At 54.3% G+C, this 22,565-nt stretch overlaps 1 protein-coding gene and 1 long non-coding RNA gene across 3 annotated transcripts in view; one reads left to right on the top strand and one right to left on the bottom strand.

Moving 5' to 3' along the window:
• Positions 1–22,565, top strand: part of GGTA1 (glycoprotein alpha-galactosyltransferase 1 (inactive)) — a 66,064-nt gene that overhangs the window by 12,446 nt on the left and 31,053 nt on the right. The gene's annotated exons all lie outside the window — the stretch shown is intronic.
• The window catches only part of LOC127493200 (uncharacterized), a 150,399-nt gene continuing 133,625 nt past the window's right edge, over positions 5,792–22,565 (bottom strand). Inside the window, exon 4 of the long non-coding RNA XR_011381827.1 lies at positions 5,792–20,014. This is a non-coding gene — a long non-coding RNA (uncharacterized lncRNA). The remainder of the gene's footprint in view (positions 20,015–22,565) is intronic.

The raw sequence follows: 22,565 nt of genomic DNA, 5'->3' as shown, positions 1-22,565 counted from the left end.
CCCTGGCTAGGCAGCAGACACTGTGCCGGACACGTCACACGTGTGGCAGTGTGGTTGTCTCCTCGCCCTGCAGAGGCCGGCCTTCCTCCTGGCAGGGGAGGGATACTGCGCCCCGAAGGTGCGGGCGGGGCACTCCAAGGCTTGTGTCCCTGTCTTTAGGGGACCAGGGCTGCACTGTCGCAGTGTGTTCTCTGCAGATGCAGCCTATGTCATGCATGGCAGTCTTCCTTTTTATTTTTCTAAAAAATGTATTTATTTATTTATTTATTATCTGAAAGGCAGAGTTACAGAGAGAGGAGGAGAGACAGTGAGAAAAAGATCTTTCACCTGCTGGTTCACTCCCCAAATGGCTGCGACAGCTGGGGCTGTGCCAGGCTGGGCCAGGAGCCAGGATCCCCATCTGGGTCTCCCATGTGCGTGCAGGGGCCCAAGGAGTTGAGCCATCCTCTGCTTCTTTCCCAGGCGCAGTAGCAGGGAGCTGGATTGGAAGAGGAGCAGCCAGGTCTCTAACTGGCACCCACATGGGATGCCAGCACCACAAGCAGTGGCTTTACCCGCTACGCCATGACGCCAGCCCTGTGTTAGCTTCTCCAACCCCTCCTGGAGGTTCCATTCGGTTCTGTCTGCCCTTGAGTGTGCCCTAAGCAGAGGGCCCAGGAGCCAGGCACGGTGGATGCGCGTAGCCTGGGACGAAGGACACCTGGCAGGCAGACATGTTGGCTGCCCTTCAAACCAATATTTGTTAAATATTTGTTCAACATGTATCTGGGATGGAGGGGGTTGGAGGAAATGGATTTGCAGTGAATACAAAAGGTGACCTCTTTAGGATTCTGAATTTCGTCCTACACCAGAACGATCTGCAGAAGCCGAAGGGACAGCACTTCACTGACAAAGTCACTTTCTCAGCGGCAGGGAGTTAGTGTCCTGCCTGTCCCTCCTCATTCTCCGGCAGCTCCGTTATTCTCCTCAGGTTGGGGCTGAGCTTTCCCAAGCCAGACAGCTTCAGGGGAAGCTCATTAGCCGATTTATTTTGGTTCCGCTTTTACTTGAAACTTATGTAAATGCAGAGAAGAACAGCTAGTCTTAGAAAGATTGGCATCTCTGGGCTTGGTTCCTGTTCTTAATTAAGTCCAGAAAGTATCACTTACATTTACATAAAAGCAGCAGGGCATTTTTGCAGAGTGTCACAGAACTACAAGCTTTGTTTAATGAAATGATTGGTTATAAAGGTAATAGATGTCCTATGGTAGAGCATCCGAAAAATTCAGAGAAGGAGAAAGGATACAGCGACTGGGCTCAGCCACAGTCTCGCCGCCTGGAGCTGATGCTGGTCCTTGCATTCTGCAATGCCCTTCCTCACCCAAGGGACTCCTCCTGGCCTCCTGGGCAGCCCCCTGGGCATGTAGCTACTTCCTCTTTGAAGACCCCTTGGACAGCCCCATGCAGGATGGTAACTCTTTCCTCGGCCGCCCCCACATTTCCATCTTGCAATCTGCCTCATGGTTTGGTATTTCCAGGCCTAGCTGCCCCAGTAGAGTGTGAACTTCTTAGGCAGGAGATTAGGTGTTTGCATAATCTCTGTAATTCACCCCCCCACACACACACACACATGGTGCCAGGCACACAGTAGGTGCCTATCATTGTCTATTGACTGGAACTGGATCTGTTATGATACTCGTCATTGGAGGATAAGAAAATGAGAACTCAGCTAGGGGCAGCAGCTTTGGGAGGTCGGACAGCCCGCCAGGTGCTGAGCGCCCTGAGGCTGAGCCCTTGGCACTGGCCACTTGGCAAGGTGGGCAGCAAGTGGTGTGGGCAGGGACAGTGTTCCCATGTATGTCACCTGGAGTTCTGCAAGAGCCAGTCCCCAGCCAAGGGGTTTCCTGGAATCCAGAGGGCCTGGCTTGTGGTTCAGGGCGCCTGTTTGGATGCCTGTGACTTACTTTATACAACTTGAGCGTGTGTAGCAGGGAATACTGTATGAGCACTGCTTTGGCTGAGCCAGTGTGCAGATGCTAAGAAAGCAAGTCTTGCGGGGGACGTCACTTCAGGGATGCCTGGGCTGGGGGTGGGGCTCGGCCAGCATTCTCTCCAAAGGTGGCGGCTGCTGCAAGCCTTCCTCTTACCCCAGTGTTTGATGGACAACGGATGCCTTTGCAATTAGTGCATCGGATGCTAAAGGTCAGCTTTAATTGGGGGACGTGGTGTTGTGAGTGGGCTCACACAGCTGCAATCACAGATCGTCCTATGTGTGGATGGAGGAAAGCGGCGCCGAGAACCTTTTCCTGAGCCCGCTGGGAACCCCGGATTCTGTGGGACAGATGGAGGACGGGATCCTGGCAGGGCCTCTGAACCTTTCTCGTGCCTTGGGCCCCTTTGGCATCTGGGAAAGCCTGCGGATCCTTTCTGAGAATGCTTCAAAACGCAGTCGCAACTAAATAGGATGAGAGAGGAAATTAGTCATATTGAACACCGTGATTAAAGCAGGACTGTTAGGGATTGAATCTCTGCTCGGTCCGCTGAGCTGCAGCCTCGTTTGTAAAACAGGCCTGATTCCAGTGCCTCCCTTGCAGAGTTCAGTGGGAACTGAACGGAACAACAGGTGTAACGGACTGGGCATTTGGCGTTTGCGGCTGCTGTGACTATGCTGTTGTCATTGTGGTTATGAGTATTATTTCAAGAGACATGGAGTCCTGTGCTAAAGGGGTTCTGCATCTAGAATGAGGGCTAAGGTCTACATCAATGAGAGTAATTAAAGGTAGAAATCAAGGGTGCAGAAGGAAAGCCAAGGGCAGCGCGGAGAGAGTGAGATGGCTGCTGGCTGGAAGAGACCCGTGTCGTGGTGAAGCTTTTGTGCTGGTCAGACTTGGAGCGGTTCTGGCTTTCACTCTTGGCTGTCTGAGCTGGGGCAAGAGATGCTGGCTCATCGAGTCTCAGTTTCCTTCTCTGCAAAATGTCAAGAATAGCAGAGCAGAATCTCCGTCACAGGATGTTGTGAGCTCCCCCGACCCCGCCCAGTTTCCTTGATCGCTGTTAGATCTCGTGTCCACCATTGCTTTTCATCAGCTTTGCCTCCATGGCTGTCTGGGTGATCCCCTGACTGCTGATGAACCCAGTGAGTCACAGCTCTGCCATTGCCCCCTGCACTGATGCGTGGGACCACGTGGCTGACTTCAACTCAGGCTCAGCCCGGGCTGCTGGGCTGCTCGGCTCCTCTGTCCTCATCTCTGGCCAGTGGCCGGTCCCAGAGCTCATGGCTTCTGTTCCTTGCTGGGTGACCCTCGAGGTGCCAGCCCACCTGCTCTGCTCCAGGGCACCAGCTTCCTGGCCAAAGACAATACTGAGCACGTCTTTCTGTGGCTGAGACAACTTAGCCAGACGTCCCCCCTGCCATTGGCACTTAAGGGGGAGACTGCTGCAGGACACTGGGGGGTGCTCCGGCCTCTACTCCCCTTTTCTTAATTCCCACTGGGCCCTCGCTGAAGAGGAGGGGAGAGGTTTTCCAGGAAAGCGGGTAGCGTAGTGTCTACACCCTTGCTTTGGGAGGTGGGCAGGGTGTCAGTCACAGACCACCCCAGACCACCAGGGGTTATTTTGTTTTTTAAAGATTTTTTTATTTATTTGAAAGTCAGAGTTACAGAGAGACAGAGGGAGAGACATACACAGAGAGAGGGAGAGAAAGAGAGAGGTCTTCCACCCACGGGTTCACTCCCTAAATGGCCCCAACGGGCAGGGCTGGGCCAGGCTGAAGCCAGGAGCCAGGATATTCTTCGTGGTCTCCCACGTGGGAGCAAGGGCCCACGGACTTGGGCCATCTTCTACTGCTTTCCCAGGCCATAGTAGAGAGCTGGATTGGAAGTGGAGCAGCCAGGACTCGAACCAGTGACCATATGGGATGCCGGCACTGCAGGCAGAGGCTTCATCTGTTAAGCCACAGCACCGGCCCCATATGGCACTTCCTAGTCAACTAGGAAATGAAATCCTACCATGAAAGTGAATAGCTGGTTGGGGCCAGCGCCTTGGCTCACTTGGTTAATCCTCTGCCTGCGGCGCCGGCATCCCATATGGGTGCTGGTTCTAGTCCTGGTTGTTCCTCTTCCAGTCCAGCTCTCTGCTGTGACCCGGGAGGGCAGTGGAGGATGGCCCAAGTGCTTGGGCCCTGCACCCACATGGGAGACCAGGAAGAGGCACCTGGCTCCTGGCTCCTGGCTTTGGATCAGCACAGCGCCGGCTATAGTGGCCATTTGGGGGTGAATCAATGGAAGGAAGACCTTCTCTCTGTCTCTCTCTCTCACTGTCCGTAACTCTACCTGTCAAATAAAAAAGAAAGTGAATAGCTGGCAATACCTGGGAGAACATTAGAAAGCATCGGGTTGGATGTTTCCTTTAAAAAAATTATACACACACACATATATATTTGAAAGGCAGAGTGACACAGAGAGATCTTCCATCTATTGGTTCACTCCCTAGATGGCCTCAATGGCCAGAACTGGGCAAAGCCAGGAGCCAGGAACTCCATTTGGTTTCCCTTGTGGGTGGCAGGGGCCTAAGCACTTGGGCCGTCTTCTGCCAGACACATTCCAGACACATCTGGATTGCAGGCAGAGCAGCCAGACTCAAACCGATCCTCCCATATGGGAAGTGGCATTGCGGCTGGCGACTTAGCTGTTTGCCGCAGCGCCGGCCCAGATGTTCAGTTTTTATGCCTAGCTTGCTGACGTCAGTTCAGCCAGCTGAGGAAGCAGGCCTGGGTCCCACAGACAGAGCGAAGCCTGTGGGCTTTCCATGGTTGTGTGCTGGGAAACCACACCCGAGGGGGAAAACACCCGAAGCCACTTCTCATCACACAGCTACCAGCATATTTGGAAGAACGAAAGGCAGACGCTTGGTGAAAAAGGAAGTAAACACCTGCTAGGAGCTCTAGGCTCATCAGGAACTAAACCCACGGGCAAGGTGGAAACAATAAGGTGCAATGGGGTTTCCAGACTGCATTCTGCAGGACATAAGGGAGGGAGAGACACAGAGGTCGGTCTTCCATCCACTGGTTCGCTCCCCAGATGGCTGCAACGGCCGTGCCAGGCCAAAGCCGGGGATCCAGAACTCCATCCGGGTCCCCCTTGTGGGTGCAGGGGCCCAAGCTCGTAGACCATCTGCTGCTTTCCCCAGGCACATTAGCAGGGAGCTGGATTGGAAGTGGAGCAGCCAGGACTAGAACCGGTGCCCATGTGGGATGTTGGCCCACTGTGTCACAGTGCCAGCTCTGGGAGGTTCTTTCTGAACTCCGTGTCTCACTTCCGAGCGCATCTGGCTGAGGGTGATGCTCGCCTTTCCCCGGTGGCATTCCAGAATCATTCAAGAGCACTGGGGGAGGCATCGGACAGGGATGTGGCATCTCCGGCAGGCAGAGCTTTCTGGAGTTTTCTCTATAGTCCAGAGGCAGCTTTTTTTTTTTTTTTTTTTTTTGACAGGCAGAGTGGACAGTGCGAGAGAGACAGAGAGAGAAAGGTCTTCCTTTGCCGTTGGTTCACCCTCCAATGGCCGCCGCTGCAGCCGGCGCACCGCGCTGATCCGATGGCAGGAGCCAGGAGCCAGGTGCTTTTCCTGGTCTCCCATGGGGTGCAGGGCCCAAGCACCTGGGCCATCCTCCACTGCACTCCCTGGCCATAGCAGAGAGCTGGCCTGGAAGAGGGGCAACCGGGACAGAATCCGGTGCCCCGACCGGGACTAGAACCCGGTGTGCCGGCGCCGCAAGGTGGAGGATTAGCCTATTGAGCCACGGCGCCGGCCCAGCTTTTTTTTTTTTTTTAAAGATTTATTTATTTATTTGAGAGGTGGAGTTACAGTCAGAGAGAGGGAGAGACAGGGAGAGAGGTTTTCCATCCGCTGGTTCACTCCCCATATGGCCGTTACAGTCAGAGCTGAGCCAATCCGGAGCCAGAAGCCAGGAGCTTTTTCCGGGTCTCCCATGTGGGTGCAGGGCCCAAGCACTTGGGCCATCTTCCGTTGCTTTTCCCAGGCACATTAGCAGGGAGCTGGATCGGAAGAAGAGTAGCTGGAACATGAACTGGCGCCCCTAAGGAATGCTGGCATTGCAGGCTGTGGCTTTTGCCAACCTCCCACAGCGTCAGCCCCACAGATGCGGAAATCCATGAAGACAATAGCCCCGGCCCCTTTCCTAAGCTCATCACTTCCCTGTGCTATGGCTAAGAGGCACCTTGTGTCAGAGACGCTGGGCCCTGAGTACCAGGCTCAGCGCCCTCCTGGCTGAGCGGCTCTGGCTCCGTCCTTGCCCTTCCTCGCTGCTTGCTTTCTCATCTGCACATTGTGCAGCTCAGGAGGCTGGGGTCGTGTGAGACAGGAGAGTGGCCCAGGCTGGCGCGGTGTCCCTGTAGCGGCCAGCGGCCCGCAGAGTCCTGCAGAAGGCTGCGGAGCTCAGAGTGCAGGGAGGACGGAAGGCGGAGGGGATGATGGTGGCGCTGTTTGTCGTCGCCGTAGGAGGGCACTAACCTTAGTGGCGTGATGCCTTTGGCAGTGTGACGGCTCCACTCCCCACTAGTCAGTCAGCTCCAGGAAAGGGTGGTCTTATCACTGTAGACCCAGCAGCCCGGCACACGGCAGGTGCTAATACTGGCACTAAGTGCCAATGAATACATGAACGAGGGAACACATTACCTCCTGATGGCCTTACTTTGAATCAGTGGCTTAAAGACTTCTTATGGGACACGAGTGTCTGGGGGTCGGCATTGGCTGCAACTAACCCAGCTTCCTGTCCTAGAGAGTCACCCTGGGCGAGTTACTGAACTCCTTGGTGCTAGGCTCCTCTCTGCAGAGCAGAAAGAACAGCGTGGCCCGATCTATAGGCTGTGGGGGAGACTCTAGCAGAGGGCGGGATATGAAAATGTTCTGGGAGCTGCCAACCTCGGTGCCAGGAAGGGCTGATTGCTTTCAGGACATGGGGACATGGTGAACTCTTTGGGGACACAGGGCAGCTAGTGCCAGAGCCTGTAAGGTGGAGAGATCTGGCATGATCATTATTTGGAACCGAGTAACCACCGTTTATTGGGTGCTTGCTGCAATCCCAGGCCCCGTGCCCAGCAGTTTGCATGCACCAGTTCATTGGTGCTGATTGAGGAGGGAGGCATTGCTATTCTTGTTTTACAGATGGTAGAAACAAACCATTGTGGCCGTGACTTGTTCAAGGTCATGCATTTAGGCAACACCCACTCAGCTGTAGGCTCTAACTCGTGACCCCACGTGGAGGTAGGGACAACGCTTATATCTTGGGCACCGTGAAAGTACTTCTAAGTGCCTTCCGGCTACCAGAAACTTTATAGATGTTATGGTTGATCCTTTCAGTGATGCAAAGAGTAAGGCATTATTATTCCCACTTTATAGATGAGAAAATTGAGGCTCCACGAGGATGAGTGATTTAACTCAGTGACATCGCAGCAAAAAATTAGGGGGGTTGGGATTTTTTTTTTAAGATTTATTTTTATTTATTTTGAAAGTCAGAGTTATGGGGGGAGAGAGAGAGAGAGATTGATCTTCCATCCTTTGGTTCACTTCCCAAATGGCCACAGTGGCTGGGGCTGGGCCAGGCCGAAACTAGGAGCCCAGAGCTTCTTCCAGATGTCCCACCTGGGTGCAGGGGCCCAAGCATTTGGGCCATCTTCTGGTGCTTTCCCAGGCACATTAGCAGGGAGCTGGATCAGAAGTGGAGCAGCCAAGACTCAAACCAGCACACATAGGCTTAACCTGCTATACTGCAGTGCTGGCTCCAGGAGCTGGGATTTGAACCCAGAGCTGTCTCATTCGAACAGGCGTAGAAAAGAACCATTTCAATATCTCAATGGTGGCTTCAATTAAAAGTTGTGGGTTTGGGGCCGGTGCTGTGGCACAGTGGGTAAAGCTGCTGCCCGCAGCACCGGCATCCTGTATGGACACCGGTTCGAGATCTGGCTGCTCCACTTCTGATCCAGCTCTCTGCTATGGCCTGGGAAAGCAGTAGAGGATGGCCCAACTCCTTGGGCCCCTGCAGCCATGTGGGAGACCCGGAAGAAGCTTCAAACTCCTGGCTTTTGATAAGCACAGCTCCATTCTTTGCGGCCATCTGGGGAGTGAACAAGTGGATGGAAGACTCTGTCTGCATCTGCCTTTCAAATAAATAAACTTTAAACTTAAAAAAAAAAGTTGTGGGTTTTTTTTTTTTTTTTTCCATCCTGCCTAAGGTTCCTGGAACTTCATCAGTAGCGATTAATTCTTGGAAGGCCTTTTATGCTCACATCAATTTCTTACAAAAGACCCAGGAAAATCTGGGGGGAGGGGCCGGGAACAATCCAAGACAAAACAACCTCAGGATTTTCTCCTGGCCATGCAACAGCTTCCTTTGAGTTTATCTCCTGTGTGGGAAACAGTCAGGGAACCAATTTAGGGAGGTTGTGATGGAGATCAGCAAGAGAGGGGTAGGGCACTTGCTCAGGGGTGGGCAGCGGAATGGAGCCTGCGGGGCACCCAGGAGGAGCCCAGCCCTCCCTCCACCCGGCTGGCGGCTGGCAGGGCTTTGAAGAGGACCTCGGCTGGCGCCGCGGCTCACTAGGCTAATCCTCCGCCTAGCGGCGCCGGCACACCGGGTTCTAGTCCCGGTCGGGGCGCCGGATTCTGTCCCGGTTGCCCCTCTTCCAGGCCAGCCCTCTGCTGTGGCCAGGGAGTGCAGTGGAGGATGGCCCAGGTGCTTGGGCCCTGCACCCCATGGGAGACCAGGAGAAGCACCTGGCTCCTGGCTCCTGCCATCGGATCAGCGCGGTGCGCCGGCCGCAGCGCGCCGGCCGAGGCAGCCATTGGAGGGTGAACCAACAGCAAAGGAAGACCTTTCTCTCTGTCTCTCTCTCTCACTGTCCACTCTGCCTGTCAAAAAAAATAAAAATAAAAATAAATAAAAAATAAAAAAATAAAAAATGAAGAGGACCTCACCGAACTCTGCTTTACTGACTATTTTTACATAGGGTCACCCTATCACTTGTTCTCCAACCAGAGTCATTCACCCATGACTGATCCACGACAGCTATAAACCAAGGCTGTCCCAGGGGAAGCAGTCCCTAGGAGCCCCTTGATTTTACCGGGGTTTCTGAAGCCTCAGTTTCCTTACCGGGAGAATGTGGGGGAGGAAACAGCCCCAGGAGAGGAGGCTTGTGAAGGGGGAAGGCACAGGAGGCAGAGCAGGAGGGTGGTTAAATGAAGCAAACCCCAGCGCAGGAGACGGGCGCCGGGGGCAATAGGTGCAGCCACTGCTTCCCGTGGCCAGCAGCGGAGCGCGCATCTGCAGGGGCAGGCCGTGTCTGTGTGCGTGGGTGTTCCTGCCACCAGACTGGATGGAGCAATGCTGGGAGTGGGGCCATTTCACTTCAGTGCCCGTCCTCCTCCCCGGCATGGTCCCAGGTCTTGAGCCACTGCTCTCCCCATGACCACAGAGGGAACCAGTAGCGGGGTGGGGGCAGTGAGCCAGGGGGAAAGGTGCTTGGCTTGGAGAGGAGACAGCCGAGAGCCTGCTGAGGGAGGGGCAATGCTAACGCAGCATGGACAGGCGGAGATCACTGTAGCGCAGGATCGATGCCATGCCCCGGCCCGCCTGGTACCCCTCCGCTCAGCAGCTACCCGGCCCCGTCTGTGGCTTTATTCTCTCTTCCAGAGGCCAGCGGGACCTCGGGGTGCAGAGAGCCCCAAGGTGAGGGCTAGCTGGGGCTTCCCGGGCAGCCTCCCGTTCACTCGCAGCCTCGGCCTCGCGCTCGTGTCTTGGCAGCACCTGGCTTCCTCTCCTGGCCCTCGGATGCCTTTGTTCCTGGTCCTCCTCCTGCCTCTTTGCGGTGCGCGTCGGGACACCTGCGTTCCTCTCTGCTCACACGACACCTGCCTGCTCTTGCCCACCCTGGCTTCCCCTTTGCCTGCATCCTGGCAGCTCCCTAGTCAGGCTCCAGCCTGGCTCTGTCTGCAGGTTCTCAGCTGCGACTCTGTTTCTGTCACCCGCCACACTGGCCACTCACCTGGTTCCTCCAGAAACCAGGGAGGAAGCAGCCCCCGGCAGAGCTGTGTGAACTTTAGTGGATGACCAGAGCGTCTGAGACCTTGCCCCTGCCCGGATTCCCGAGCCCAGCCCAGACATTCGGGTCAGGGTGCGGGCTGGGGCTTGGCCACATTTGCATCACGCGGACACCGCTGGGTGTGCTGGCGGTGCACTGAGTGGCACTGGCCTGGCTCCTTCCTGTCTCTCTCTGTTCATCCCATGGTTACCCTCAGCGCTGTTACTATCACTGCTGTGCCCCGCTCAGCGGTATGCATGGCTTTTAGCCTGCACACGTTGAGGTGGGTACTAGGGGTTTCCACATTGGTACAAAATGTAACAGAAGTATCAGCCCCAAGAGCTGGTATCCTGGGAGAGGAAGAAAGACACATAAATGATACATTAACTGGGCAAGATTAGATTTTAAACCTGGGAATCGCTCACCAGAAGGCGAGGTTCAAGCAAAGTGGGAAGAGAATTTATTTCACGTAACACAAGATGGTAACACCCCGCTTCCTTCATTGCCCTCAAGTTGCTGCTGCTCTCTGATCGTCCGGCTCGTTCCACTGGGTCAGCTCTCTTTAACTCGGAAACTGGTTGGCAGCCTCTTGCTTGGTTTTGCCGGCTGGAGATATTCCTTCTCACACCCACTCTCCCTCGCAGCCAAGCGATCCTCCTCCTCCTCCTCCTCCTCCTCCTCCTTTTTATTTATTTATTTATTTATTTTTTAAGATTATTTATTTGAAAGCAGAGCTACAGAGTTACAGAGAGGCAGAGGCAGAGAGAGAGAGAGAGAGAGAGAGAGTCTTCCATCCATTGGTTCACTCCCCAGATGGCTGCAACAGCCAGAGCTGCGCCAATCCAAAGCCAGGAGCCAGGAGCTGCTTCTGGGTCTCCCACGTGGGTGCAGGGCCCAAGGACTTGGGCCATCTTCCACCAAGCAATCCTTCTCTTAAGATTTATTTATTTATTTGAAAGGCAGAGTTACAGAGAGAGAAGAAGAGGAGAGGGGAGGGGAGGGGAGGGGAGGGGAGAGGAGAGGTTTTCCATCCCCTGGTTCACTCCCCTAATAGCCACCAACAGCCAGAGCTGGGCCAGTCTGGGTCTCTCATGAGGGACATCTTCCACTGCTTTTCCAGGCACATTAGCAGGGAGCCAGATGGGAAGTGGAGCAGCTAGGACTCAAACTGGTGCCCGTATGAGATGCCGGCCTCTCAGGCGGTGGCTTTACCCACTATGCCACAGCGCCAGCCCTGAGCAGTCCTAATTAAAGGAAATCAGGGAATGCCCTTTGCTTACTGTCATCCAGGGATCCCCCAGGACTTTCAGGATGAAGCTTGACCCTGCTACCTGTAAATTTTTACTTTTCTTCCTTGTAAAGGTTATAAATTGGCTCATTTGGTTTGTTTTCTGAATGGTGACACAATAAAAATCAGCCCTCAGAAACTAATACAGTATGCAAACAAAAAGACTTTAATGCTATTATAGCCTTCCCCCAGAAACAATATTGGACTTATTTTAAAGTAAATTTCTCATATTGCTAGCATAGTTATGAAATAGTTCATCTGAAATATTGTTTATGTTGTGGTACAGCAGGGTAAGTGCAGCTCAGGGTGCCTGCACCCCATGTCAGAGTGCCCGGTTCAAGTCGTGGCTACTCCATGCTTTGCAGCCAGATCCCTGCCAGTGTGCCGGGGGGGGGGGGGCAGTGGATGATGGCCTGAGTAACCCAAGTTACCCATGTGGGAGACCCGGATGGGGTTCCTGGCTCCTGGCTTCAGTCTGGCATTTGGGCAGTGAAACAGTGGATAGAAAATGACTCTCTGTGTCACTCTGTCTTTCAAATAAAAGGAATACTTTACAAGGTTCATGTTAAGATTCTGCATGGTCCTCTGCCTTCCCCTGCCCCCTACCCGCTCCGGTGCCCTCACACTTAAGATGCTGTCGGCTAGAACTCAACTTCCTGTTCCCCTCCCTCCTTGTCTCCTGAGTTTACCACCAGCCCACCATCCTTGTCTCCTTCCCTTTTGCGTCACCTGACTATCTCAGGGGCGCCCCTCCCTCTGTGCCAGGACACCCTCAACAGGTCCTCTCCCTCCTCTGGATCCTCAACCCATTTCTCCCCTGGGTTTCCCACTGTCTGCAGTGTGCTCTGGGGGCAGTGCCTTTTCCTCTAGGGTGCCTCTGGCTGACACTCTCCAGACAAGCTTCCTGAAAGAGGTCCTTCCACTTACCTGCACCTGCGGCTCATCCCCTGAATGGCTGCAGCCTATAGTCTGGCTTTGTGTTTCCCTCCACCTCCACCTCCACCTCCACGAGGCCAGCTGTCTGAGGGGCCCCCTTCCCTCCAGGTGATCCAGGTGATCGCTCCCACTCCTGTCTCTGGGATGCAGGGAGGCTGAGGCTCCACAGACCAGCAGTCTCCTTCCTGGCCATGCCACAGTCTCCTGAAACTCAGCAAGCACCCAGCCCAGAGCCTGTCCTGGGTGGTGTTGCTCGTTTGCACACACATCCTCCCCGCTTTTCAGTTCCTCTTTAGAAAATGCCCTGGTCAACCAGAAATGCTCTAAGGATTTCATCCCTTCTCTTTCTTAGGCGCACCCTCCTTCCTCCCCTTTGCATTCAGTTCTCTATTTGTACCCAGACGTTCAACCCTCATGGTTGCTAGATACTGTTACAGGTGCAAGGGCAGCAAAGAGAGGCAGCCTTGGTTCCTTGTCTCACATGGAAGAAGAATTTCCTTGCAAACAAAGCGAGATTTATTAAGGCAGAATCTCCTGCGGTAGCAGCCAGGAGCGGGGCTCCAAGGGAGCCAGACCCAAGGAACTATGAGCCGTCCAGTCTTTCAAGCACACATTTGGGGAAAAGGAAAAAAAAAAAAAAAAAAAAAAGAACCAGAACAGCAGCCAACAATCAGTTAGACAGCAGAGACAAAAAAAAAAAAAAAAAACCAAAAACACCAAAAAGACTGATTTTGCCATCTTTTTTGCCATCTTGTCTGCCCTGTCTAGCTTGCTCATGATAAGACAGAAAAGCCATCTGGAGAATGGGATTAGTGACTTCTTTCTGTTTTTACCTTCACTGAAAATTCTGAAGGGTGGAATGGCCACGTCCTTGCTGTTCTCATGATAAAACTGGAAACTCCCAAGGAGTGGGAGGAGTGGGATCCGATCTGTGCTTATGCTAACGGGCAGCTGTGGGGAGAAGAAGCCCGCAATGGGTTTCCACACTTCCATCTTGCTAAAGGTTTGCACCCTCTTGAAGGGACTCCCCTTTCCTCATCCCGAACGGCTGTCAGTCAAAGCAGTGCTAGAAGTTACCGGTTCCCAGCCAGTAGTTATTTGGGTAGCCGTTTCTGGTGGCTAGAATAGTGCCTCCCAAAAAGATAGGGTGAGGTGTTAATGCTTGGGACCTGCGTGACCGTTTTTGGAAATAGGGCCTCTGTAGATGCCACTGAGTTAAGATGAGGTCACTCGGGGATTACAGTGAGCTCCAGCCCAGGGACTAGCCTCCTTAGAAGAAGGGGGACATCTGGACACAGACACAGAGGAGACACATGGGCAGAACGCCATGTACCATAGAGGGACCTGGAATTGGGCTGCCGTAGGGACGCCAAGGACGGCTAGCAACCGCAGAAGTTAGGAGGGAGGTGTACTGTGGATTCCACCTCTGAGTGCCCAAGCAGGAACCAACTGTACTGCCGCTCTGGGCTTCTGACCTCCAGAACTGTGAGACGATCAGTATCTGTGTGTGGAGCAACCCAGTTCAGGGTAACTTGTGGTAGCCCTAAGAGACTGGTAATACGCCATCTGTCCATCCACCCTTGCACCTGTCCACATATCCACCTGTCCACCTCGGAACTTGCTCTGTATCAGGGCCTCCGTAAGGACCACTGGGGACCTCCAGATAAACCGGGCCTCACTGCTGTCCGTGAGAGCGTCTGTGGAGAGATGGAGAGCGACGCACACACACACAGCACCAGGAAACAAGTGGCTGCCCAGGGGCTGTGGGAATTCAGGGGAGAATCAGATCTGGCCGAGGTGCGCATCTCTGCGGAGGATGTGTTTGAGCTTGGAAGCTGCATGTTCATCAGCCACGTCTGCAGAGCAAGTGAGAACAGGCTCTTTCTAGCCTCCGAGCATGCACGGGTCCCTGCCAAGGCCTTGCCACTCTGCAAAGAGCAAAACAAAGAGGCCCGGAGGCGCGCGGGAATAATCTGCGTCAACTTTGCTGGTGCCCATTTGAGAGCTGGGAGGCTCCGCCAGGCAAGAGGACTTGTCTGAGACCACCTGGCCTGTGGGACGGGGTCAGCAGATTCCTTCCTTCCTTCCTTTTCATTTTATTTAAAAGGCAAAGAGACAAAGACAGAGAGAGATTTCCCGAATGCCTGCGATAGCACGGAAAAGGCCAGGAGCGAGGGACTCAATCCAGGTGTCCCCCGTGGGTGGCAGGGACCCAGCTGACCCATCACCTGCTGCCTCCTGGCTTGCGCATTTGTAGGAAGCTGGGATCAGGAATGGACATGCCCACGACACACGTACAAAACAGCAGCTGGAACCAAATGCCCGCCCAGTGTCACTGCATTTACTAAGCACCGTGTTGCACTTTTTTTTTTTTTTTTTCTGGTTGTTTCATTAGTATCCACTTAAGCTTATTTTAGTGTTCTTTGCCATGCATCAGCCCTGGTCATAGGCCTTTTGCATGAGGAAGAAATGCTTCCCAGGCTAACTGGGTGGGTGGGGGGCCCCTGCCTGTCCTCCTCACCCTGGCCTTCACCGTGACCCAGGGTGCATGCAAAGTTCTCCACGGGCTTTACTAACCTTGAGTACTTGTCTCAGGAGCTGGGTTTTCCCTCTCTTTGCTGGGCTGGTTGCCTCTGTCTCCTCTCTCACGGGTGGGCTTGGGGCTGCCCTGGGGAGAGCTCCTTGGGGCTCCTGCATGGGCTGTTCTCTTTGCCTCTGTCCCCCCCATAGAAAGCCAGAGCCAAAGCCGATCCTTTCATCAGGGGACCCTGGAGGCCCACCTGGGGGCTGCGCCTGGGTAGAAAGGGCCTGTGTGTTACCACAGTGAAATACCCGAGGCGCCGACAAGATTGACCGAGCGCGTGGTTTTCAGTGTCGGCAGTCCGAGATTGGGTGGGGGCCTACTGGGTCAGCAGGTGGTGACAGGGCTCTTGCTGAATGTTTCAAGGTGACACAGAGCATTGTGTGGCAAGAGACCTGAAGAGTGCATGGCTGTCGTCCTCTGGTCTCTTCCAAAGCCACCAGGATGTACCCTAGTGATCCAGTCCAATCCAGTCCCCTTCCAAAGAGTCCACCTCCAAACGCCATAACTGAGTCCATTTCCACCCCCTCAGTGCTGTGAGCGTGAGGTTTTAGGGAGCAAGCCCCTGCATCTAGAGGGACAAATACTCAAGCCATGGCACGTTCCAGGTTCTGAAGGGTGGACCTGCCTTGCTGTTTGTGTGGCTCCGTGTTCCAGCGTGTGGGAAGAAGAAGCAGAGCAGGGAGGGCCTGGCCAGATGGAGGTGTCGGGTCTCTGGAAGGAAGGAGAGGGTTGGAAAGCCGGTCTGCAACGGTCCAGGCGCGTCACCTCCTCCGTGGAGCCTCGGGAGATTGCCCTGCTCAGATTTCTATGGAAGCCCCGTTCACAGCTGCCCCTGGGGCTGGCCAGGGCAGAGTGGAGCCAGAGTGAATCCCTGCTTCACGAACCAGGCCCAGAGAAGGGAAGGGAACAGGGCTGTGGCTCACGGGGCCGGCGGCGGCAGGACAGCATGAAATCGCCATGCTTCTAGTGCAAAACTGTGTCCCCAAAGAGAGGAGTCACCTGTGGCCAACACAGCCGGCTCTGTGACCGGAGAAGTGCTGTTGGCGCAGTGGTTTGGTTTTGGTTTTCCTTTGGGAATCTGCTTCTATATCCATTCATAAATGAAAATGGCTCTAAGTTTTCTACTCTCCTAAAATGAGCTATGGTGCCTTCTCTGCCTCTGGAAGAACCTGTCTGAAACTGGAAGGGCGTGCTCCTCCTTTCTGTTGCTCTTTCTAATCCATAAAGCCGGTCACTTTCACTCATAGTTCTTTAGGCCCTCAGCTCAAGCTGCATGGTTTATCATGGACCCTGCCATCGCTTGTTGCATCTCCGCTGCCTGTCTGGCCTCCGTAGGCTTTTATTCAACATTCGTTAAACCAGAATGTGTGGAGAACCTAGTAGGTGTCATGTGCTGTTCGAGGGAAACCCAGTAGCCAAGGAGAGGGCAAGACGAGTCCCGCTCTGCTCCCGTTTGGCTCTTGTGACAGTCACCGCCCCTGCCGTGTACCACATCCATTCGCATCCCAGCCTGGTCTGGCTCCTCCAGTCGTGACAAGACCTCACTCACACTTGGCTCCCACACACCCTACAACCAAGGTTCCCGTTGGAGCTTCACTTTCCTTCTTTATAGCTTGGCATTCTAACCCTGTTCACCTTCCAGGGTTTGTCACAGCCAGATGGAGCATCGTGGATGGCTTTAAGAGGGGCATGACGGTGGTCTTGAGCATCTCACCTGTTCAGGATGTAGTTCGGCTCGGAGACGGGGCTGGCCCACATGGCTCCTCAAGTCTCTTTCACTGCAGGGGAGAGGTGAGCCTTTCAGATTGCCATCAGAGCAACCCAGGGCCTGGTTCCCACCTCCTTCTGGAGTCATCTGACTGAGGGAGTGGGCGGAGTTCCAAGAGCAACAAAGCCAGCCTCTTCCTTATCTGGAAAGAGTCTAACCTACAGCATGAAGAAATCAGGTCTGCCCCAGGGAGGGACTTCCCTGTGCAAGGGAGGGTGGCTGGGGCGCAGGCTGGAAGCTTATGGCTGCAGAGGGGGTTCGTTAGTGGGGCTTTGGTGCAGTCTGTCTTGGAGTTGGCTGCAATAGAGCCAGATCTCCAGATGGTTTGCTGTGTGTTGCTTGGGAAGACTCCTAATGGTTTCATTTTGCTGGCCCAGATGGAGAGTCCTCTCTGGGAAAATAGACTTACAGGTGCAACCTCTCTGCCTGCACTAGTTTATCAGGCCGGCTTGCACAGAGATCCTCTCAGCCGATACTCTTGAGCCTGCAACAATTCTTAATGGTTACGGAGGCATCATGTAGAAGCTTCCCCTTCTCCCTCTTTTCTCCCCTCTTCCAGGGCCAGTGTGGTCAGAATGTGTACTTGTTACACATACGCAAAGTCACATGAATGGCAGCATTTGGTTAATTGAGCACTAGAAACTAATAGCTGTTGAACACCTTGAGCCACTGCCCTGAATCCTTTTTAGTAAACATCTCCTTTAATTCTTGCAGTAATGAGTAACTTGTGTACAGCACTTACCATGGAGCAGCTACCATTCAAGTGCTACTGTTCCCATTTAACAGATGTAGAAGCAGAGGGTCAGAGAAGTTAGCTAAGTTGCCTGGGATTGCACAGTGTAAGAGGCAGAGCCAGGAATAACACCCAGACAGCCAGACCCCAGAGTCTTTGCCCTTCGGCACTTTGCCCTCAGCCATCCTGAGCGGTGGGTGGGGGCTGTGATTATCCCTGTTACTAAGAGCAAGAAACCGACCAAATTGCTCTATCATTCACAAGCACCAGCAAGTCTTTGGTGACCGCCCTGAACACATCTAGGATTAAACAGTGAAAACCTGCAAGTGTTCTTTGCCAGGAACACTTAATCCTCACACTTCGACAGAGGGAAGCAGGTTGGGAATCTCGCCCATCACGTTTCTCAGCAGGAAGCGATCTGGGCACAGAGCCAGGGCTCCCTGTACCTGGACTGCAGCTGCCCCACTGCAACGCGGGCCAGGGGGCTCGGGATGTGGGAGGTGCACGTCCTGACTGCTGGCTGCTGCCCGGCAGGTCCATGGCTGCTAGGGCTGGATGATGAGAGTCACCATTCCATTCATCATTGCGTGGCCTCTTAACAGCTTTGATCAGCAGGGCTCTGTAGCCTGAAGCTCATTTGCTATGGTTCTCTGACCCTCAATTAAGGAATGACCACAAATGCGGGCTCCTTTTGTTTTGAGAGTCTGGCGATGAAAGGAGGAAGGCTGGTTGGAATTCTCTAGAAGTGAAATTTGCTGCCTTGCAGACTTGCACGCACTCCAGCCAAGCTGCGGTTAACCAGCCTGGAGCCTTATTCTCCTGCTAATATATAGGGGGTGTTGCCTGGAGGGGCCCAGGTGGGGAGAGCAGCCAGCGGCTGCCAGGGAGGTGCCCTCGCTGGTGACCCTGAGTGAGCCGCTGAGCCTCTCGGAGCCTCTCTACGCTGATCTGTGGAGCTGGAGAAGAGCCCTTCCCTGCCACTCCGTGAGTGAGCGTGAAGATCTATCGAGAAGGGAGAGAGGCCGCTTTGAAAGCGGGAGTCGCGTGTGACCCGGGAGCAGGCTGACGCACCAAGAGGACCCATTTAGCTTAGCCTAGCTCGTTAGCTTCTAAACTCTGTTTTCTTGTCCCTTCACCCCTGACCATGGGTCTGGATTCTTGGATTGCTTAACACCACATCTCACCCCCTGAGCCCCTCCTCAGGTCCTCCTCGTGCTTGGGATTGGAGAGGAGGACCCAGTAGAAGGAAAAGGCAGGGCCTGTCCGCGGTCCTGTGGCCCTGGAGTGAGAGGAGGGTAAGACAGATGCCCGAGAGCATGCCGCTGCAGGCAGGAAGGTTTCTCTTGCTTAAAATACAACCGAAAAAAAGCACATTTGTGATGCATTGTCACAAAGTGGACACACCTGTGTAGCCACTACCCCACTCACAGAACAGAACATGACCAGCCCCACCGGGAGTCTCTCCTGGGTCCCTTTGCGGTCACAACCACCCCCAAGGAAACCACCAAGCAGACTTCCACCACCACCACAACTCAGGTTTGCATGTTTTTGGAATTTAAAGCAAGGGCACCATCCACGTGTACCCTCGTGCGCCATGTGTGTGAGATTCGTCCTGTTGACACGGGCGCCAGTAGCCTGATCACCCTCCTTGCTGCAGACAGAATCCTGCCCAGGACCAGCTGACCGCTTACCCACTGGGGGAGCGTGCGCTTGGGGAGTGCTCTGGAATGTTCTGCAAGTTTCCTGGGGGACGTACGCACGCTCTCTTTCGGGTGTAGAGCTCAGAGCCGGATGACAAGCTCCTAAGGCGTGTGTTTGCTCAGACTGAGGAGAGTCCGACAGGAAGAACGAAATCAAGATGTCAGAAGAACTTCCAGAGCGCGAAGCTCCAGCTCGCTCGTGCCCTCAGAGAAGGAAGTCGTGATACTTCCCTCTGGGGAACGGGAGGGAGGAAGGGACTGGATCAGGCACTGCTGAGCCCCGCCCCCGCTCCCACCTCGGGGCCAGTCCTCAACTCCTTTCTGTGTGGCTTGGGCCCCCAGTCCTTAGTGGAAGGTAAGACTTTACCTTCTAGACTTGACTCCCTGGACGTGCCCAGCCGCTGGGTAAGGATCAGCCAAGCGGGTTTTGAGGATTGCTTTCCTGCTCAGCAGAGCGCCGTGCGTCCTGTGTTTTACGTGGTGGGGCTTCTGAGAATGACTTCGTGTGCTTTTTGACAAGGTTTGAGTAGTTTTGACACTGTGAACCCACTGCCCTAAGGTCCCTCCCAGCTGCATGGTGCTATTTTGGTAACAGGAGGTGGGTGTGGGAAATGTTAAGCATTGTTCAGCCTAAGAGCTGGGTCAGACCTCAGCAACCTTTGAAAAGTTCTTCCAGGGTGGTTTGCCACATCGGAGATTTAATACCATTTTCTAAAAATGAGGGGTTCAGACATAACAGAACAGCTTCCAAAGCCTAAAGGATGTAGAGAAAGGACTTAACTTGGAGGCACATTTAGGTAGAATCGCCACAGGCCTTCTGTGATCTGATAACAGTTCTTCCCCATCCCCCGCCTGGTCCTGGTTTTTTGTTGTTTGTTTGTTTTCCCCACCTTCTCCCCTGGCCCTTCCTCAGAGCAGTCACATGAGGTTGCCTGGTGTGGGGAGCAGCTCGGACTAGGCTAAGTTACTGGAATTAAGACTTATTCTATGCATCTGCTCTCCTCTGTGGGGAGCAGCTCGGACTAGACTAAGTTGCTGGAATTAAGACTTATTCTATGCATCTGCTCTCCTACAATATGGCGCTGGGAGAGGAGAAAACAGCTTCTACCCAGCTGCCTCCAGTTCAACCAATAAACTGTAGGACTTGCTCCTGATTGGAGAGCAGCGTACTCGGCGTGTGGGCAGCCGAGTTAGGATTGGCAGAAGAGGACTATAAGGGAGGAGAGAGACGGCATGCACGAGGAACATCTATGGGGAACATCTAAGGGAACCCGTGCAGCCCCCAGAGAGCCGGCCGGCGGTGTGCCGCTCCCCTGCGGAAGTGGGGAATGCGGCCAGGGGGAACTGCCCTTCCACGGAGGTGGAAGGGACAGTAGCCAACCCGGGAAGAACCAGCAGCAAACCCGGGGAGGGCCGAGCAGACGAAAGAACAGCGCAGGGTCCTGTGTCGTTCCTCCACGAAGAGGGGGAGCGACATAATGGTGCCGTGACTCGGATAGGAAACGTGACTCGGATAGGAAACCTAGCTCGGATAGGAAACCTAGGACGGATAGGAAACCTAGGAGGGAAGAAACGGCAAGAAGCAGGAAAATACCGGAGAGAGAGACTAGCGAAGAGCCTAGGGGAAAGCCGGACGAGAAAGGTGCCAGAAGAAGCTATTGAAAGCCTAGGCATAGACTCGGATATGGACTGTGGGAAAGAAGTTAGGATTGAAAGCGAAAGTGAAAGCTTTCATAGACTCGGATGCGGACTATGGTGGGGAAGCTAGGAGATTGAAAGCGAAAGTGAAACCTGGAGGAGGCTTGGACTCGGATACGGACTGTGGGGAGTAGCCAGGAGAAATGAGAGGAATATTGTTGGAAGAAAACTTAAGGAAACATACCGGGTAGAGAGAAATGTTAGGGAGGATGAAGCCGCGAGTGCAGGCCAAGCCATCTTGGAATTCTTCAAGTCACCCCGGGGAGCAAGAGGCGAAGATCTGGAACCAGAGGCAGAGACGTGGGCCGCCAGGTTGGAATTTGCCAGGTTAGTCCGGGGAACTTGGACTGAATGCCGGTGGTGGCGGAAACATTCGCGGAAGCCGCCGCGTGCAGAGAGAGCACGGGGCGTGAATAGATGGGGAACGCCGGGGCTGGCGCGAGGCCGTGGTGCGGGCGCGAAGTGCGTGGAGACCGCGGAGCGTGCGCGCAGAGCCGGGAACCCGCCGGCGGGGCGAGGCGCCGGGAAGCCGCGCAGAGCCGTGAAGCTGCCGCGGGGCGAGGCGCCGGGAAGCCGCGCAAAGCCGGGAAGCCGCGCAGATCGGAGAAGCGCGGGCTGAAGCGGCTCAGAGCCGGGAAGCCGCCGAGAAGCAGTCTCGGGGCGGGCGCCGGAAAGCCGCAGGGATAAGAGAAACAGAAGTTTTAGAAGTAAAGTGAGAGAAATAGGAATGCTGGAAGATAGAAGTAAAATGGGAGAAATAGGAATGCCCGGAGATAGAGAAATAGAGAAATAGAAAGGCCTCCCCTCAACATGCCAATTAGAAGGCTTGGATTCGGTCTGCCCGATTAGTGAGGCGATGAGCACCTGGGCGGCTAGCCGCAGGTCACCGAAGACAGGCACGAATTAACATCAGTAAAGCTTCCCCACAATGCAACAATTAGGAGGCTTGGATTCGGTCTGCCTGATTTAAGGCGGTAAGCGCCAGCAAAGCTCGACCAGAGTATGAGCTGCAGGTCACCGAAGATAGGCACGAACCAACACTAATAAGTCTCCCCCACAATAAGGCAATGAGAAGGCTTGGATTCGGTTTGCCTGATAGGTCTTGTAAGTCCCCTGCAGGCAGAGCAGAGCATGCGCTGCAGGGCACCGAACACAGGCACGCATCAGCGCCTAAAAACCTCCTCACAACATGGCGAAGAGAGGACCCGGATTCGGTTTTCCTGATTGATAGGACTTGTAAGAACCTGTGGCAACTCTAGCAAGTAGAGCAGAGTGTGTGCTGCGGGACACCGAAGACAGGCGCGTATCAACGCCAAAAAAATAAAAAGAAAGGGGGATCTGTGGGGAGCAGCTCGGACTAGGCTAAGTTACTGGAATTAAGACTTATTCTATGCATCTGCTCTCCTCTGTGGGGAGCAGCTCGGACTAGACTAAGTTGCTGGAATTAAGACTTATTCTATGCATCTGCTCTCCTACAATATGGCGCTGGGAGAGGAGAAAACAGCTTCTACCCAGCTGCCTCCAGTTCAACCAATAAACTGTAGGACTTGCTCCTGATTGGAGAGCAGCGTACTCGGCGTGTGGGCAGCCGAGTTAGGATTGGCAGAAGAGGACTATAAGGGAGGAGAGAGACGGCATGCACGAGGAACATCTATGGGGAACATCTAAGGGAACCCGTGCAGCCCCCAGAGAGCCGGCCGGCGGTGTGCCGCTCCCCTGCGGAAGTGGGGAATGCGGCCAGGGGGAACTGCCCTTCCACGGAGGTGGAAGGGACAGTAGCCAACC

The sequence above is a fragment of the Oryctolagus cuniculus genome, chromosome 1 (assembly GCF_964237555.1).
Source record: "Oryctolagus cuniculus chromosome 1, mOryCun1.1, whole genome shotgun sequence".
NCBI classification, from domain to species: Eukaryota; Metazoa; Chordata; class Mammalia; order Lagomorpha; family Leporidae; genus Oryctolagus; species Oryctolagus cuniculus.
Note: the sequence above shows the minus strand (reverse complement) of the source record. Positions and strands in the feature narration are given on the sequence as shown.